At 34.6% G+C, this 14,310-nt stretch overlaps 1 long non-coding RNA gene and 1 pseudogene across 2 annotated transcripts; both read left to right on the plus strand.

The window, feature by feature from the left end:
- The first annotated feature begins 7,662 nt into the window (after positions 1-7,662).
- On the plus strand, positions 7,663-11,900 carry LOC147473978 (polyadenylate-binding protein 2-like; annotated as a pseudogene). Its single transcript, XR_015210198.1, has 9 exons — positions 7,663-8,089; positions 8,689-8,810; positions 8,923-9,585; positions 9,676-9,753; positions 9,829-9,918; positions 10,209-10,344; positions 11,210-11,395; positions 11,473-11,678; positions 11,761-11,900. The product of XR_015210198.1 is annotated as a polyadenylate-binding protein 2-like (transcript).
- A 132-nt stretch (positions 11,901-12,032) lies between these two features.
- Positions 12,033-12,263, plus strand: LOC147473979 (uncharacterized). Its single transcript, XR_015210200.1, has 2 exons — positions 12,033-12,091; positions 12,169-12,263. It is a non-coding gene; the product is annotated as an uncharacterized LOC147473979 (long non-coding RNA).
- The last annotated feature ends 2,047 nt before the right edge of the window (positions 12,264-14,310 follow it).

Genomic DNA, 14,310 nt, shown 5'->3' on the forward strand with positions numbered 1-14,310 from the left:
AAACTTTTATCCCCTTAATGACATCCACTTCCTCTTTATTTGACATAATATGGTGAACTACTAATAGAAAATACTAACTATAATATCATTTTTTAAAACAATAATGCAGAAACCAAAAGAAAGACCTACTACCATGGTAAATTGGTTGGGAATAAATTGAGCATAACTTTTTGTAAGAGAAAATGTACCTCATAGATTCCTTGAATCATGAAGCATACCCGTAACAGTTGAGGATAGTCTATGTAGTCCCCAACCAACATCATCGATAGGATGGTACAAACTGCCCCAAATACTTGACTTTCTTTCGCATAACAAATTTAAAAGCACGGAAAAAAGACCAACCATCGTCAATTTCAATAAGTTCCTAATAACAAAGTATGAGAACAAATGCTACAATATTCAGTATATTAATCCCACTCCAAGAAAACTTATCAGAGTAAGATTTAAGATCTTATGACAATTAGAACAAGGTACAAGACTATGAAAAAACATTTGTGTGACCAGAAACATATGAATGACAAGGCAAGATATACATGACTGATATTAAATCTCTTAAGCATATTCTATATAGTTGAATGTGCAAAATAATTATTGAATGACAAACCTAAAAAATTCAAATTTGCTAACTAGCATTACAGAAGTATACATAACTAACTATGACCAAGGAATCCCAATGAGCTATTAAGCAAAAAATCAAATGTTAGTGTTCCTAAATTAAGAAAGAATTACCTGAGCTCCTTTCTTTTCCCATATGTATAAGCTAAACCTAAGAGCCTATTTCATTGTAACTAGATCGACATTAATTCACTCAGAATTGAAAACCCCAAAACAACTAGTTTTCTTAATGTTTATATCTCAAAACCAACAATAACTAATGAAAATAGATAAAAAATAACAAATTGATACCGGGCGTCTTGAGGAGAAATTATGAGCCAACTTGGTGGAGTTCTCTTGTATGGCAAAGAAGAAAAACCAAACTGAAAAACCAATAGCATATTAATTAAGTAAGATCTACCAGATATTTCAATAAACAAATACGCTAATTGATGCTAATTAAGCAAAAAAAAAACATTCTCATTTCAAGATTACCTGAAGAACTTTTTTTAGAAATCCCATTTGGATAGTAAGCTTAGCTCATATAGCATTTGTGATAAACCTGACCAGAAAAAAAAAAATCCCACACTCAACCTGAGCATGCTGTAGAGCAGCTTTCACATAATCCCCACAATCACCATAACTCAAATCCCTTTCGTATTGGCCTAAAACATAAACAGATTCATAACTAGTTGCAAAAACCCACCATTATTATTATTCCCACTACTAAAAATCCCATTTTCCATAGTTGAAAATGCAGTATCTCTTCTATCGACTTACTTGTTTTAAAAAGCATTTGTAAACCAGAAACTTGTGGAAACCCTTAAATTTCATACAAACCATAACAACCCATCAACTGAATCCTTCCAACAACAGTGTTTCCACATAACTGAGTAACGAAGAAATAAATGGGATGACTCAATCAAACGTGAAAAACTAGGAGAGATTAAAGTTACCTTTGAGAGTGCAGTCACAACAACCTGTCTTCTTCTAACTCCGAATGTGCCACCACTAAAAAAAAAATAAAAAAATTGATATCATGAGTAGAAGGTTTGGTGAGAAGAAGATAGGATGAGTATTTGATGATTGAGAAAATATAGGGGGTCTTGAAATGGTTCTTCTTCCATTCAGATTTTATTCCCATGAGCGAAGGATAGTTATTCACCGAAATCTAGGGCTAATTGTGCGGCTTCATCAGAAAGGGAAAATTTGAGTTTTTAGGTTGAAGTGAAGCAAAAACGAGGGAGTGTATAGAAAGGGGGATTTAGAATGGCGACGATAAATGGTAAATATTATGCCGGTTTTGATCTAGAACAGAAAATAATTTGGGTCAGAGATGACGCCTAGCGAGAGTGTGGAGTTTTGATTGGAGCAGTCACTTAAATTTCTCTAATAACAAAATTGTAGTTGCCCAGTGTTGAACACGGGACATTAAGCGAGTTAAGTAACAAATTGACCACTGGACTACCATTTGTTAGTATTCTCATTGTTTTCTAACGGATATTAACGTCAGGTAATATTAGAAAATGTTCATAAAATAATTTAAAGAATAAATTGAGATAAAGTAACAGATAACTTGATCACTAACGTTTATATCCGTTAAAATATTGGCAACAAATATATCCGTTAGATATGAAATTTTATTCTGTTACAAATTGACCATTCTTGTGTAGTCATACTATACACCTCAATTTCACCATATTTTCTAACAAGAGACGAAGTACAATACAATTTTCCTATTATCTCATCTTGAATCTCTTTGAATTTTGCCGTAGTGTAAGAACCTATTCACATACCCATCAAAGAATGCATTCATGCTCTCACTCCTCTGTGTTGTAGACATCCCAGCCCAAAATGTATTTTCAAACATGTAGGAACCCAACGATGCCTCTCATTATATAACCCATCCAACCAATCATTCTTTTCAAGTTTGAATTCCACAATTAATTTATTCCAACTTGATTCAAACGTTGAAGAAGTAGAGAATTATAAACCGCATGTTGTAAATAATTATTAATTTTCTCATCTTGTTTATAGCCCCTTTAACTTTTAGAGCAATTTTTTCATAATGTGCCCAAGCACCAACTTGTCTTGCATTAGGAAAAACAATTTTTTGCATGGCTCTGTCTTGATCGGTTATAATTGCAGAGCTCGACCTCCCATGCTGCCGAAATTGTATCCTTATCGCGATACTAACCCAAACAATATTGATTGGCCATGATGGTTTTGCAAATGACATGTCATATTTGTTTGATCGTCATGTCAAATGAGATAACATCACTACATTCTTGATATGCGGCTCTACTCCTTGTGTCTACCTAGAACAAAATTTTCAACCTTCCATCAGCATCATCGAGATCCATCAAAAAGAAAAAATTAACACTACTGGTTTGCATTTTGAGAGAATAACTTTGGACTGCTGAAACATCCCCATTCCCAAGTCTCAACCTCCTGTCTTCACTAATAAATTTATAACAATCTTTCATTAAAAATGGTAGATTTTCATTCCCACTAGCTTCAGAGACACATGAATTATGACTTTTGCAGAGTCGAATACCTAACTTTTCGTTATGCACCAATCTCCTTCTAATACATGGGCTTATAAATATATTCCTCTTGTAATATTGCAACTTTCTGGGACTCATGTCATGGCTGTGCTTAAGGAACAAAGATGACACTCCATTTTCCTTCATGACTCAAAAAACCCCTGATCATATCTTTGCATCCTATTTTACAATTTGAGCGTAACTTGAATGAATTTTTAGCAGTGCTCCTATATTTCTCCTCTTGAGCACATGAAATAGCCACCAATCTTACTACTCCATCATCACTCCCCTTTTTGGAACTCCTAATCTTCACTGGAACTCCTTTTTCATTACCATATTGAAGATAGTACTTCCTCATAGCATTAATATTTTCAAACTCCATAACTACTTTGGGTTCATTATTTTTTTTCCTATTGCATCTTCATCTTCAGTCACACCATTCATTATCTTTCATGTCTAGTTCATCTACACATTTGTTTAAGTCAATAGAACCATATGATGCTTTGTTCTCCATTCAAGAGAGGGGTGTGTTTGATTTTTTTTTGGTGCTTGTTTTTTTTGGGGCATTGGTTATGACAAAGAAAGAGAGAGGGAGTTAAATTTTTTTTTTAGGTGTTTTTTTGTTTTGTTTGATTTCTACATACAATATAGATGCGTTTTGTTATTTATTTATTTAATCGGGTAAGTTATTACTTATTTATTTGTTTTATATTTATATTTTTGATTTTTGAAAATAGAAATATAATTTGGGTGCCATGTAAAAGGTAGAAGATAGGGAGTCCCTAGGGAGGCGAGGATTTGAGTTTAATCTCCTGGGTTAGAAACCGGTCCATTAAAACCCCTCAAATCGTAACAACTCACAAAATCTCTGCTTTTAAGAAAAAATATGAAATCTGACAAAAATACCCCCCTTAACAAATTTGAACCCGTGAATCCTTCTATTTTTCTCTTCCTTCTCACTTCCTTTTCTTCAACTTTTTAGATCACGAAATATCTTCTCTTGCAAATCTAAATTCACATAGTTTAGGATAATAAAGTGACGAATCATCAAAAAAGAAATAAAAGAACTCTACAATTTCCGAAAAAAATTGAAAATCCAAAAAAAAAAAAAAACTTTCAAGTTCTAGAAGAGATGGAGATGAAATTGAGAAGATGGCGCCTCAAAAACCTGACAAACAAACCAAATCGGTGAGAATCTTCAACATTTAATCCTATTTTTAGAAATTTGTATGAAAAAATGAATTTTTATAGAGAGTTAGTTTGTAAATACAAATTTACATTTGTTTATTGATTTTACTCTGTATTTTATAGTTTTCATAATTTTGCAATTTCAAGTTTGGGTTTATTCTGAATTTTTATGTTTGTGTATGTAGTAGTTTTACCATGTATTTTTATATTTTAAGTAGTAGTTTTTATCTACATTCTTAAATTTATGTAGTGTTTTTACTCTGTTTTTCATGTTTGTGTAATATGTGGTGATAGTTTTACTCGTATTCTTAAATTTGTATAGTAGTTTTTGCATTCTTAAATGTGCATAGTAGTTTTACTCTGCACTTTTAAATTTAAATATTAATTTATTTATGTTATTTTAAACTTTGCATAGATAGTCTTTGTTATTAATTGGTTTTCTCTCATTTGTGAAAAGGAGAGAATAAGTCGTTACAAGACCTTTAGAGCTTCGCATTACCTACGCTTGGGGTTGTGCAGGATTTTAAGAAAAAGGCTTAGAGTGAGGACCATATCTCAACAATGAATATGGGATCTAAAAAAGAATGCAAGAAATGATGAGTTGATTTTTGTTTAATCGGTTCTTGGTGGATTTGTTATTAGATCTTTGATGTAATGACTACAATTGTTAGAATTCGGATGTAAAAGGGGATTTGGCTTAATGTGTTGTTGGTAAATGATGTAATGGGAACTGTTTTATCTTTTCGGTTGGTAAAAGCGGTTGGGTTTGTTTTGTTTCAAAAATATATTGTGTAAAAATAATTTTACATAGGTTATGATCATTTTTCTCTATGAAAATTTAACTTTTCATAGATCAAATTATTGTGTAAATTTAAATTTACATAGATAAGTTGTGTGAAAATACATTTTAACGAGGTTGTATAAAATTACATGAGTTACCGTTTTGTCAGATATTAGATTGGTCAATTTCAAAGAAATGTTATGTGAAAACAATTTATCATGCATAGTTTCTTATTTGTGTTGCATACTTGCATGTAAACACACTCTTCTAAATAAATTTAAATTTTCATAGATCAAGTTACTATGTAAATTTAAGTTTTAAATAGTTTTCTAGTGACTATGCAAATTTAAGTTTGCATAGTACAAATGTTTTTTCGTCCAGACATGTTTTGTTTCACAAATCTATTATGTAAATTTAAATTTTCATATGTAAATTCTAATTTTCTTATATCAAACTACTATGTAAATTCAAATTTTCATATATCAAACTCAATGTAAAATTAAATTTTCATATGTCAAACTACTATGTAAATTTAAATTTTCACATGAAAATCAGAAAAAGGAAACTAACGATGGGAGGGCATCTTCATCAAGGAAAAATAAGGGGTGTGGTGAGTGTGTGAACCTTAACTCCTCATTTATGATTCAATACTAAACATTACACCGGGAATCACTTCTTGATGAAAGCGAGAGTCTTCACTTGCCAACACCTTGTTACACAACTTGACATTCTCTGAACCGAGTAAGTGTGTTCCGCCAACCATTTCCACATGTTCAGGGTTTCATCATTCATGACGGTGGGTGACGGACGCCTCCCTTCTCCTTCATGTCGATAATAGCCTTGCATCACGGTAATGTAAGAAGCTTTGTTTTGTGACCACCAGCATCCATTTCCATGCATATCAATGATTAATACATAATTTTATTTCATGAGTTGTTTCACAATTACATAGAACAAACACGTAATGGGAGAGAAATATACTCTGACTTTAAGCAAGTATATCCCATTTCTAAGAGAATCCACTTAATATCTTGACAAAATACAATATTTCATAAGCAAAGCTTGATCCCATTATGTGTTTAGCGAAATGAAAGGTCAAGTATGGATGTCCTCGGTTTACCTCTTTTAGTCTCCACTTGAGTCGGTGTGGAGGCCATTTGTTGTAAGACACCTCAAAGTGCCCCTCAACATCACCACATTTAACATACCCTGTCAACATAGAATTCCAATAAACCACACGGGCATCTCATCAATCAACCTCTTTGCTTCCTTAATACTCCCAACCAATGCATATCCATTAATCATAGTATTCCAATGCATATATATAAAGAATATATTTACATAAATATTTTCAACATTTAAAGCATGACAATATCACCAATTTAAAATTTTAATGACATGAATCTAACTAAGAAGAGAATAAGTAAAAATTAAAATAAAGAAGAAGATTGAAAAAGGATAATCAAAAGTTCAAAGAAGTGTATTGAAAAGAGGTTAAAACAAAAGTTAAAATAAGAAGATTTCTCTCATGCCAAACCTTATTCTTTAATGATGTGAGAATGAAGAGATCAAATCGTGAAAATAAAACTCAACTCCGAAATGAAATGGATTGTGTTCTTTGTGTCATTGTTGGTTAAAAAATGGAGAATAAACCCCAAAACAGAAGTGTCTTGCCGAAAAGAAAAAAAGGGTAAAAAGGAAATTAATTTTATTTGGAATTTAAAAATATAAATTTTATTACTTTAGCAAAAAGAGGGAGTTTATTTCATAAAACTTAAAAATAAGGGGGTTTAATGGGTTGGGCGACATGGGGAGGTTTTGAGTAATGGGTTAGGAAGCTGGGGGTGTGAGCCACATTTCTTGCCCTAGGAGTTAGGAAGCGGAGAGTAGACTTTCTGTTTATGATAAAGTTGGTAAGTGCAAACACTAATTGTGGCATAGACACGTGGCATCCCGCTTTGAATTTTGATAGCAGAGGATATTCGTGGGACGACGATCGCTGACCGTTGGATGTGTGATCCAACGGTTTAGAAATACAAAATCATCTCATTTTTTCTCTCTTTTCTTTTTTGATTTTTTGATTTTCGGTAGATGACACAGTCACAAATCCTCGTCCCTATGAGGATATTCTCTCGGAGTAGCCCAGCCATTTTTGATAAAAGGAAACTAACAGAGGACTTATGCTTGTACACGTGGCATGCAACTTCCAATAGTTGGAGACTTGAGGGATTGATCTCTGTCCTCGGTTATAGAGGAACCGGACTCGGACCTTTAGCCCACCAAACCAAAGCCCAGTATGAAAAGGAAATTTGACCAAATCTAAAAAAACATAACCCTAACTTCCTTACCAACAATCCAGCGGTCACAATTAAAACCAAGTTTAGGGTTTCCACATCAAATCACTGTCACACACTCTCTCCTCTTCACTATAAATTCGTAACGGTTCACCAAAAGTCGGTGCGGTGCAGTTTCGAACCCCTGCCCACCCGTGTGTGTCATCCTCCATTTTTGTTCATCTTCTCTTCTCTCTCTCTAATATAAAAAAAAAAAAAGAAAAGAAAAAAAAAATCAACCTGCACCCTTACAAATCTACTCCCAATTTTTGTCATCATTTCTCTTAATAAGAGAGGAGAGGGAACAAAAAGAAAAAAAAAAAGGAGAAAATTTCTAAAAGAAAAAAAAAAAGAAAAATGGCCCAGGTTCAAGTCCAACCACAACCGCCGATTTCTGGTGTGGCAAATGGGACTGGGACTGTTGGTGTGGTGGTGGGTGCAAATAACGGTGGAAATGGGAATGGTAATAATCAGTTTGTGACTACGTCACTTTATGTTGGTGATTTGGAAGTGAATGTAACGGATTCCCAACTTTACGATCTCTTTAGTCAGTTGGGTCAGGTTGTTTCTGGTTCGGGTTTGTCGAGATATTAGTACCAGGAGGTCACTTGGTTATGCTTATATCAATTATAGCAGTACTCAAGATGGTAATTAACTTTTTAATTCCATGTTTTAAATTGTAAGTTTATGAATGGGTATGTTTCTAAAATGTGTTTCCGGTTTAATTTTAGTTAGTTTTTGTAATTTTTTTTCCTTACTAATCGAAACGGAAACCAATTAATAAGTCCGTACTAACTTATAGTGCCAATTTAGTTTTGTCTATGTGCATGATCAGGGTCACTCTATGTGTTTCAAGATATCATTTGTACGCAAGCGGGACAAAGTGTCTTGACATTATGTGGGAATGAAGTGAAATTTTAACCTTCTATTGATGAAAAAATTGTATTGGTTTGTATGGTCAGGACAACTGTTTAGCAATGGGACTCATTTTTAATTATCAGTAAATAGTGAGAACGGATAAATGAGAACAAGTAAATTAGGATTGATTACTATATGGCTGAACAAGTAAATAGTGAGAACTACTGCTGAATAAATGGCAACAAGTAAATTACTATTACTAAATATCTGTGCTTTCACAGATGTTTGGGATTTTTATTATTGCTGCTGTTGTTGAGTACTAGAATGTCTAGCTCGCATTTTTTTAAATTAGTGCAACTTTGTATAAATATGCTTATGTTTGTGACAGCGCAAGGGCATTGGATGTGCTTAACTTCACTCCTCCTCAATGGCAAGCCTATCAGGATAATGTATTCTCATCGTGACCCTAGCATCCGTAGTAAAAGTGGGACTGCTAACATATTTGTCAAGGTATTTCTTTTTGTTATATTTGGTTGTTTGAGCTGAACTGGAGACATTTATTTGCCTTGGCTAATTCCTCTCTTTTGCTTTATTTTGTTTCTTTTTTACTCTTTTTACTCAGAATCTTGACAAGGCTATCGACAACAAAGGGCTTTATGACACCTTTTGTAGCTTTGGAACTATTTCTCTTGCAAGGTTGCTTTAGATGCTTCTGGCCAATCAAAAGGCCATGGGTTTGTTCAGTATGACAATGAAGAATCAGCACAAAATGCAATAGCTAAGCTCAATAACATGCTGTTAGATGATAAGCTAGTGTTTGTTGGACCTTTCCTTTAAGCAGGAAAGGGATACTCGGACAAACGATGTGAAATTTACTTAATGTTTTTTGTTAAGAATCTTTCGAGTCAACTACTAAGGAGGATTTATTAAAAGCTTTTGGAGAATATGGAATAATTACCAGTGCTAAAAAGTAATGGAGGATGAAGTTACTTTGAAATCTAGGTGTTTTGGGTTCATCAACTTTGAGGATCCAGACGATCATGGCCTCGATCGGTTGGTGCTCTTAACGGGAAGAAATTTGATGAAAAGGAGTGGTTTGTTGGAAAAGCACAGAAAAAGACTGACAGAGAGGTTGAATTGAAAGGGCTTATTAGACCAGAGTGTGAAAGAGGCAGTAGATAAATTTCAAGGGGCAAACTTGTACGTGAAAAACTTAGATGATGATGTCAGTGATGATAAACTAAGAGAACTGTTTTCAGAGTTTGGAACAATTACTTCATGCAAGGTTTGTAACTGTTTACTTGAATTGGAAGGTTACCCCTTTTCATCTACTATGTTGGGACTTACTCAAATTATGTGTTTGAAATCTGAATAGGTTATGCGTGATCCTAATGGAATCAGTAGGGGTTCAGGGTTTGTTGCTTTCTCGACCCCTGAAGAAGCAACTCGTGCGGTAACTTGATATTTTGCTATGTCTTTGTTTTCTAATATTAATTTTTTTGAGGTTAACTCTTGTTTATATGTATAGCTTACGGAGATGAATGGCAAAATGGTTGGTAGCAAACCTCTTTATGTTGCTTTAGCACAAAGGAAAGAAGATAGAAAAGCAAGGTTGCAGGTATGTTTTAGACTATATAACATACAACTTTTTTTTTAATCAACTAGATTAATTCTTGAATCAACTAGATTAATTTTTGAAATGCTGTGTTTTGCTGTTGAAAACACTAGTCTTCGAATTTAAAGTTGGATTTGAAGTTCTAAACTAGATCTACTATTTGCTATGTGTACTTTTAGTTTATTTATTTGCTATGCATTATTTGGTTTTAATTAGAATGCTAGTGATTGTCGTTGACATGCTTTAATGACATCAGATTAAAGCTGATGATGCGATTTTCTCTCTTTGTGTAGGCACAATTTTCTCAAATGCGCCCAGTAGCAATTGCAGCATCTGTTGGTCCTCAGATGCCAATGTACCCCTGGTGGTCCAGGTCTTGGACAACAAATATTTTATGGTCAAGGTCCTCCTACTCTCATTCCTCCCCAGGTAGTTATGTATTTCCTTACATTTTACTTACTTTGGGTGCACTTTGTTCATTTGACTTTGATACTGAATTTATCGTTGGATAACATTTATGGTTTACTTGGATGTTTTTGTTGGCGTCAGATTAGTTGTGCTACTCTGAACTGGAAGTTAAATTTTAACGACCTGCAATAATTAATTTTACTTTTTTTAATGAAGTATTTAAATATGGATATGGTTCCTGTAACTGTAATGTTAATTTTGTACAGTTTTTCGTTTTTCAAATTCTTATTCATATATACTAACTTCAAATATATTTGGAAGATTAAACGTGTCAGATAGTTTCTCTAAGCCACACTTCAACTCATCAAGGAATACACTCATAATTGATCAAAATTAACACAGTTAAGTTATAGTTAGATTTAGTCATCACTGCTAACAAAACACAATAAAATTACATATAGTGAGTTGGTCTTTGCTGCTACTAAGGACATCTATCTGCGTGAAATATAGGAAATGTTGATGACCTGAGGTTTTGAAAATGTTCTTTGTGAACTTTCACTAAAAAAATAATATTTTCTTTTGTATTTTTTCGCTGATAAGGTGGACATCACATCTCTGGTCATAAAATGTAATGATATTGTGATGTAGAGGAACAATGATTGGTTTGTTACAAGTTTATTTTGAGAATAGCTTAAAAGTCCACTGAAGTGCTTGGAATGCATCCATATGTCGAATCATTTATGCAATGAATTTTGGTGTGAAAGCAAAAATGTTACACAAAGTGTGATCATAAACATAAAGTTGTAAATTGGCTATTATTTATGAATTGTGATGCTCATTGGTTAGTGGTGAACTGTTTATAATGACTCCGGACTATTTTTTGCAGCCTGGATTTGGATACCAGCAGCAACTTGTTCCTGGAATGAGGCCTGCTGGAGCACCAATGCCAAATTTCTTTATGCCAATGGTCCAGCAGCAAGGTCAGCAGGGTCAACGGCAGGGGGGGAGACGTGCTGGAGCAGGACCTGTGCAACAGACCCAGCAGCAGCCGATGCCAATGATGCAACAGCAGGTTTGTTGAGTTAACATTTTTTTCATTTATCTAGTTCTTGTTTTGTATTCTTATTCTGTTTATTCTTTTGTTGCTAGATGCTTCCAAGAGGACGCATGTATCGTTACCCTCCTGGTCGAAACATGGGTGAAGTCCCCATACCGGGTGTTGCAGGTGGAATGCTCCCTGTTCCATATGATATGACTGGCATGCCATTCGCGAGATGCTGCCATGGCACAACCTGTCCCAATAGGCACTTTGGCTACTGCACTTGCAAATGCAACACCAGAGCAGCAGCTTAACGGTATGGTTTTTGCTCTAGTATTTTATTGTTAGACCAGTCAGTGTGAAACCGTTTGGGCTTACCTGTATGTTTGCCTTAATAGATGTTGGGCTTAAAAGTCTTTATCCTCTTGTGGATCAGCTGGAGCATGACTTGGCAGCCAAGGTAACTGGCATGCTTCTGGAGATGGACCAGCCTGAGGTTTTGCATTTACTTGAGTCTCCTGAAGCTTTGAAAGTTTAAAGTTGCTGAAGCCATGGAGGTCCTTAGGAGTGTTTCTCAGCAGCCCAGCAGCCCGGCTGATCAATTGTCCCTCTTTCATTGAATGATACCCTTTGTCTCTTGAGTGTGAGCCGGTGATTCCGATATACTAGTTTTTGAGTTTTGAATTTCTAGTGTCTGGATTTAGTAGTGGCGACTGTGATGTGGTTTAGGTTAGTATCGCATTGACAACACAATGGATCTTTTGTTAAACTCCCAAATCTTATCCTTTTCTTTCTCATGTTCGCAGGATATTGATGTTTGCTATTATGCCATGCTTTCGTTAATTGCTCTGTGCTGTTTTTCCCTTTTGGTGCCAATAATTGGCTATTCGCTCTATATAAATACATGGTGTGTTTTATTAAAATGTTGGAGTAGTTGTTAACTTGTGCTGTTTGATATCTCGTTTTGTTTGTGGTATTGAAGCTTGTTATATTTGCTATTTTGCTTGGATGGGATTTGTTAATTCACTTGTGAGGACTTCTTCTTTTCCCCGGCATGCCTTCACAAGTTGTTCTTATGCATGTTTTCTCCTTTTTGTGTGTGTGTGATGATGATGAAGCTAGGGGTTGTATTTTTTAAAGTCTCAAATGCTCTTTAATTGTGCTGTCCTATCGAGGTGGGGTTGTGATCAAGTATTCAAGCAGGTTTATGCTGGAGTCTTCATGGGGTCTACAAGTTATAGGAGGATGCGGGCTTGGGAGTTTGGGAATTGGTGCGTAACATCTAGACTGGGGGTTAGGTATGTTGTGAGCTTAGGGTTAGGACCTGGGTCGGTATGATTTCTTTCCTAAAGGTTACGCCCAAGGTCGTCTTTGTTAGCTTAAAATACTGTAGTTTCCAAACGCACCCGAAGCAAAGAATCATCCCTGTCAACTTAAGTCACCCCCCATTACTACTAACTGCGGTCCTTTAGAAGTAGCAGTTTTCTTTCTCGTCTCTCTTTCCTTTCGATGCATAGTTTGTATCAAATTTGAGTTTGTTGTTATTGTTTTTAGATGTGTGGCCATACATGATGGATTGGTGGTTTTTTATCTTGAATATTGCTTTTCGATTGAATAAAAATCATTTCTTCCTGTTGAGGATTGGATTCAAGGTGTATATAAAGTTCCATATTAAGAAGCTTGTCTATGTGGAAGATCCGTGTGGTTCGTGTTCAAGATTTTGTGATAAAATGTTCCGGCCTAGCATAGTTTGACTAGCAAATAAACAAAAAAAAAAAAAAAAAAAAAATGCAAGGAATTAGCCATATTTCACGTGAACATTGTAGTGGGCTAGTGGCTGTTGTGTTTGTTCATTGATGTATAGCAATAATTCTGAAGATTTTAATTACTATTGTTATGGAAACCATGATATAATAGTGAAATGGGATTCGTAAAGGGGTACGAAGTTGGTTAGTAAAAAAAACGCATCTAATTATCAACTTACACTGTGACGGACTCGAAATTTTCTCCATTGTATTCGGCCTACAATCTACATATCTAAAAACCGATTTGAACAGACAAAAAATACGACTTAATAATGTTTCCGAACAGTAATGTTTTTGAAAATAGGGCCTTGAAAATAATAAAACCTTTATTTTTTCATTGATGCTGGGCAGGGTCATAGCTCCAGACTTTTCGTTACCAACTTTGCTTAGTTGCATCTGTAAATATTTGTTTATATACTTTACAAACTACATTAATCTAAACTACTTTAAAATCCATGACCCTCATCTACCATCACGCACAATCACGCAATAGTGATAGATTATTATTTTATGGATCTCTAAATCTTTTGGTCATTTGTAACTATTCTCCTATTTTTTTTTAGTAGATTAACGATATTATCCTTCTATGCTTTAACCAAAACGACAACGTGCGTGCATCAATCTAGTAGATATAAACTTAACTTCACAGTTCCAGAAACAACTAGGGTGTATATGGTATGATCCAAAAGAATGACAACTACAAGCCTCAACACAGATGGCTCTGTCCAAGATGGAGGCAATGGTTATGGAGGTATGATTAGATATTCATTGGAGGTAATGTTCTTTTTGGCTTATGCAGTAGCTCAACTAAGTCCTCGATTTATCTACCAGGAATTACAAGCTATTGCAGAAGGCCTAGAACAAGCTATTGGAATTTGGATTACAAATATAGAAGTCAACTCAGACTCCATTGTGTGCTATCAATATCCTCAATGGCTTTGAACGATGTCTTTGGTACTGCTCAATTTGTAGGTTTAATTATAACTATCAGAAATTCTTTGTCATTTGTAACTTTAAAACACATCTTTTGGGGAGGGTAATCAAGCAGCTGATTATCTTTCAAAGTTGTACATATCACTAGGTCATCATTTTTCTCTCTTTTTTCTCCCTCATCTGGATCTCAAGTTAAATTCTATTGATGAA

This window comes from Coptis chinensis, unplaced genomic scaffold, assembly GCF_015680905.1.
Source record: "Coptis chinensis isolate HL-2020 unplaced genomic scaffold, ASM1568090v1 utg15082_pilon_pilon, whole genome shotgun sequence".
Classification (NCBI taxonomy): domain Eukaryota; kingdom Viridiplantae; phylum Streptophyta; class Magnoliopsida; order Ranunculales; family Ranunculaceae; genus Coptis; species Coptis chinensis.